The 6,000-nt window shown below is 40.8% G+C and overlaps 1 long non-coding RNA gene across 2 annotated transcripts in view; it reads left to right on the forward strand.

The window, feature by feature from the left end:
• Nucleotides 1–3,277, forward strand: part of LOC127139214 (uncharacterized) — a 114,952-nt gene extending 111,675 nt beyond the window's left edge. For both annotated transcript variants that reach the window (XR_007809237.1, XR_007809236.1), the window contains exon 4: nt 2,082–3,277. This is a non-coding gene — a long non-coding RNA (uncharacterized LOC127139214). The remainder of the gene's footprint in view (nt 1–2,081) is intronic.
• The last annotated feature ends 2,723 nt before the right edge of the window (nt 3,278–6,000 follow it).

Raw genomic sequence — 6,000 nt, forward strand, 5'->3', positions numbered from 1 at the left:
CATATGCAAAGCTTTAGGCGAGGATCATCGAGATGTCAGACACAGCTCATTTTTTCTTCAGCGTTCTTTTTTGATAAATCCAAGGTTTTGTCATTGAAGTTCTGGCATGCATCAGCAACATAGAAAATGCTGCTGAGGTAATTTTTCTTTTCTAGAAATTCATCATTCAAACATCATCACTGAAATGTAGCAGGAATGTTGAATACATCTGTTATTACAGAAATATGACTTGACTCCCTCACTGTATACTGTTATATTTATCACTAGTAACACTACACATCAATAAACGTGCATATTTCAACTGTTGTGTTCTTTAGATGGTATCAACTCAGTCTAAGAAAATTGTTGTTAATTAGCATTAGCATAATTTTTGTTATATGACTCACTCTGTGCTCTGGTGGCACAAATTGTAGGCATTTAAGCTACAATAATGTTATGCTGACCAAATGTGTCAGCGAACACATCCAGCAACTCCTATGTAGCTTTGATTATTTTCACAAAAGACAATGTTAATTTGTATGGCAGGATTTATTTCCATCAGGTTTAGTACTACTGCTACATGCCATAGCACAAACTGCACACGTAGCTAGCAGTCCTCCGTGATGTGCCAAGTCAGTTCTGCTGGGACTTGCACTACTCTGAGGGTCCCATCGTGTTCCTCTCCAACACTGGGTCTTCATTAACCAGGTCACGCAGCAGGACACACACATACACACACCTCCCTTAAGGACAACTAGATCCTCTGGCATTGCTGTTTCCCTTAGTGACAAACATGTGAAAAGCCAAGCTCAGATTCTGCTTTAGGGAAATAAATAAATGTAAATTAAATTAAATGTAAATTCTGTGCGTGCATGTGTATTTGGGTGTGTGTGTGTGTGTGTGTGGATTTAATGAGAGCCACAAAGCCACGGTGCTTCAGGGGAGGAGTGACTTGTCTTTTTTTTCACTTTGAACTCTAATTTACACCACCGTGAAAACTCAGGGGGATTTACAGATTCACTGTGTGTGTGATTCTCTGGAGATCTTGAATTTCAGAGTCAGAGGGCACATAAACACAACGAGCCAATCCTTTTGTAAAAGTTTCCCTCTCCACAGCGTCTTTGCTCCACTTTTATTTCTTACCAAATGTATTTAAATGAGCTGAGTTGATGTTCGAGGTATGTCATTCCAGCTTTGTGATGCTGATGTTCTTTCAGAAGAATTGAAAGTCAGACTGACACGCTAACCTCCCACCTAACTGTCAGACTTTCAACCAAACGACCTACTTTTGGAAAGGTCTCTCATTCAGTGCTGCTCTCAGCCAGAATCAAACACAACAGAAATGAGTGAATTAATGGTTGTTTACTTACCAGTCTAAATGAAACGTTGCGAGTTCAGTTCTCCAGCAGTGGAAAGCAACACCAGTGTTGACTTTTATTTTGTTTCTACGTCTATTGTTTCTTTTCTTCTATTGAAGTTAACATGCTAACCAGCTAGCTCCCATTGGGCTGTCTCATCACTTTCTGATAGCAACCCACCATAGAGTCCAAACTGCCTGGAGGAAGTGGTGCTGCTCAGAGAGTGTATTCTACTGTATTGTATTGTTAACACAACAATAGTGGAAGTTCTTGGCAAACGACCATCACCACAATCTGCTCTGGGCAAGAAGCCACGTTGTGCAGCAGTGAACAACATGATTTCCTCATGTAGATTTCTTCAGGAGAACACAGATTTCTCTGTCATTTATGCAACTTTTTATAAGTACATGCAGGTAAAGTGGACACCTTGAAAGTGTAAGACAAAAAACTGACTTCACCCTTTTGAAAGATGACTGTTGAGCTATAAGTTTCACCTGGAAGAAACGATGCAGTTGCAGTTTCATCGATGGAGTTAAAGCTATGATGTCATTTCATTGAGCTTATGTCTACTTCTCATCATCAAAACCATAAAAAATCTTGAAAGGAAATACCAAAGCACTAACAATCATGAATGGACATGAATTTTTCTTGGTCAAAGAATTATGGCTACAACTTTTCTTGCTCTGTGCAGCAGTAAAGTCCTGCCCAAAGTAAATTTTCGCTTCTACTTCTGTGCTTTTGCAGACCTTTAATTGTTCCTCTGCTGTGGCCTGAGCCTACAATTGGCTCCACCATTCAGAAATAATGAGACTGCAGTGCCAAGCCTGCGGTCAGCTCCACCACCAATCAGGAGTGACCCAGTGACACAAGAGTCAGTCCCGGATGTGATGGTTCAATCCAAGATGGCAGAGCGCCAGCGAAACATGTTCTGATTGTTTTGTTAATGATGGATGATTGAACTGTGGCAGTAAAACACAAAACACCAGAAATAAATCAATTCATCACAGACAAATGCTGAAAATGACTAATTCAGTGAGATTTTACGGGCATCCGATTTGCATGAGTGTGTGCTGGGACAACAAGACTTTCCTGGTCCCTGAGTCAGTATATCACCCACTACAGAACGTAGCCAACTTGGATGAGGACACTGTTGGATGAGAAATAAAGAGAAAGGAAACAAATGAGACATTCACTTTACAAAAGCAAGTGATCAGTGAGCGATGAGGTTTAGGCTCTAGAGACGTTTGACCCTCCAAAAGAAGAGGATAATGGATAAAATAACAACAGAAATGATACACTCCAGGAATACTATCTGACCCAATACTGAAAAAAACAAGCTACGCTGTTGGAGATTTCCTTTCATGTTCCTTTGTCATTGATTAAACGTGGTGCATCATTTAATAAATCTTCTTTTAAATATTATGGAATCAGCATGGTAATTGTGACCTTTTGTGATGAAATGCGGGTCTCTAGAGTGAGTGTGTGTTCATGGCGTTCGGCCACTAATGATTCATTTTTTCAGTAAAACTCACATGTAATTACCAATGTGCCAAGGTGTAAAACATAAAACAGACACCCTGTTTTCTTGTTGCTGGCTTTGCTGTCCTGTTGGCTTGACTTTTGTGGGAAAGATTAGTGCATGGATGTATTCCTCACTATAATTACACATATGAAAGCAGGGGTGTTAAAATTAAAAAGAAGTGACATTTATGAAAGGAGTAATCAACCCTTTTGACCTGCAACCACTGAAAATAAACAGATGTTCATTCACAGTCGAACCACAATCTAAAAATGAGCTGGGAATGTCAAATAATCACTGAGCCAAAAGACTCAACATTAACACTCACAACTGTCAACTATCACCATATATTCTAACCATGCTATGTCACAGGGCAGTGCAGAAAACATTTATTAAAGGGCAATAATGAATAAGCTTTGCTACTGTGAGTAATGTTGTCTTACATGAACATAAAACACAATTTGAAAGAGTTTTGGCTGACATTTTGGCTGAGAGATTTCTACATGTGCATGTTTTCTCTACAGTCTTCTTTCTGGGTTTAAGTGGGTGGGGCTCAGTTGGATAAAGGTGATATCATGTACCTCCATGGACCAGATTTTTAGCTTTATTTCACTCAGAATCTGATGATAGTTGTGTAATTTGCTCATGTCAAAATCTGATGGACCCACACCCCCACACTTCTGAGAGAGCTGTAAATGTTTTTTTTCTCAGATTTTTGCTTATTTAGTCATGAATGTTTGATATTATCAAGAAAATCTGCCTTGTAAAAACAAGCATGGGGATTGTTTAATGGATGGCAGGTATTGTATATATTGCAGTTCAAACTTTAAAGTGATGTCTTGAATCTGGCATGTCCTGGGATGGCTCACTGCCCTCCAGCTCAGGACCCATGGCACGCTAAAAGAAATATTTTCATCTCCAGTGGTTAGACTGCTCCGTTTGCTGGCCTAAAATAGAAGATGAGAAATATTTTGGATTTATAGTCTCTATTAACCAGCGTTAGCCTCATCGCCTCCCGGCAGCAACTCATAACCCTGGAACATCTGTCTCTGTGTCTGTTTAAAAAAGACAAGTCACATCTCCTGTTGACCTGTTTCTTGGCAGTTTGATTCACCTGTGTGTATGTAAGACAGAGCAGAATGAGCCATCTTTGTCCGTTTCTGAAGCCAGAGGGATGTTGACTCTGTTATTTTATTGATATCTGCAGCTGGAAGACAAATATTGTCGTCTTGCAGGCCTATTTGCTCAGACTTGGTCAGAGAATGTCTGAATCTCTTGTGGTACCTTTCAGATGCTAACTAAGAGAGGCCAAGGCCAACTGTCTGACTTCAAGGTTTAAAAACAAAGGTTGCATCATCAGCCTCAGTTTTCCGTCTAGCCCTTGTCCTCATATGATAGTTTGCTTATGTCCAGTTCTCAGAGGAGAACTCCCTCTCAGATAATCTTACACTGGTAGACAGGGCTGTTTTTCTTGTAATTGTTATAATTGACTTTCTTCTGGCTCATCCAATTCCCAGAATGTCTTTTTACAACCGTTTTGATGCAGTTAATACTTAAGAATACGCCTGCTATTGCTCTTGAGTAAACCACTGACCTCAGACCAGACCAGACCTTGTACCTGATTTCATGGTAAACTATCCAGTAGTTGCTATTGTGTTTCAGTTTGGACCAAATTGCCGGACAAACTAATTGACCAACCAAACAGAGAAAACCACTAAAGAGCCAGATATTTGTCTTGGTAGTTAGTAGAGTTGAAAAGCAGAGCAGCCACAAATATTGCTTTCAGTGAATGATAATGCTGCTCCAAGTAAGCTACAGTAACTTAGAAGTGATGATCTGTCATGTGATAGATGTTTACAACTTGTTTATACTGCCCCCAAGTGGCCAAAAAAATCAGTTATTGCGACAAAGCAAGACTTTGTAACATTTGCTAAGGAGTAGCAACAGCAGCCTCTGCAGTGGTGATTACAGGACGACAGGACGTTGTGCCACAAAGTATTACACACTCATGGGAGATCGTATCCATTCAACCCAAGTTATACAGTGCAAGAACAGGCGTTCGAGGCACAGACTGGGAATGAAAGAGGCGCAGCTCTCCCTATTACAAATCAGTGTACCAACAAAATTATTATTTCAGGGTAAAATAGTTTCATAGTGTTGCTTAACGTCCCAAAGCTGTGACCAAAGCTGTTCGTTTTTGCTGACCTCTAGTGGTGTAATGTTTTACCTTGTGACAGTGATGAATATCACTCCAGGACCCCGTTAGATCACCTTATGTGGGTGTGGTACAGGTTACAAGGCAGTTCTGACCACACCCAGTCACACCAGACAAGGCAGCGAAGCTTTGCTTTTCAGCCTGCTGTTAAATTAGTCTTTAAATTGGTAAATGGATGCATTTATATGGCACTTTACAAGCTGAGTTAGGTCAGTTGGGGTCGCACTGTTTTGCTCAAGAACATTTGGACATGTGGGCAGGAAGAACCGCGATCAAGCCACCAACCCTGCAATTAACGAATGTCCTGAGCCAGAGCCGCCCCAGTTTCACAATGCTAAAATGTTAAGGTGGATTTTGTCTGTCCACTCCAGTGGTGTTGGAACCCTGCCCTCATGGTCAGGGAATATTCCCCTTGGATGAATATACAACAGAATACCAAATTCAAGCAAAAAGGAAACATTAAAATATGTTGTCTGTATGCATTTTAAGTGCCCTCTCAGCTAATTCTCTAATATTTTACTGGAAAAACACCAACCACTTGCCTCGCCCACTCGCTTTTCTCAAGCTCTAAACTTTTTGGCATGTCTGCTGTGTCTCTCCCAGCAGGGGCTGCAAAAACAGCATTAGCATACGTGGGAGGGGATTTTTTACCATTACTCAGAATCAGATAGCGCACAGTTGACCGTGACATAATTTTATTTATAATGGCTTGAGACCCAGGACTGTATAAATGTCATATCCTTCTATCTGGGCTATCTACATGTCTGCCCACAGAGCATGAAGAGGGAAGGCGTGGAGGTGGAATATGCAGGGACTGACCCGCGACTGGTCAGAATGTAAATGTAATTATACAGTGGGTAGTTTTAGCCAAGCAGTCTGATTGGTCAGTGGTGTGGTCAAGCCTTGATGATAATTCCCCTGAAGCACAG

Source organism: Lates calcarifer, linkage group LG23 (assembly GCF_001640805.2).
Source record: "Lates calcarifer isolate ASB-BC8 linkage group LG23, TLL_Latcal_v3, whole genome shotgun sequence".
Taxonomy (NCBI): domain Eukaryota; kingdom Metazoa; phylum Chordata; class Actinopteri; family Centropomidae; genus Lates; species Lates calcarifer.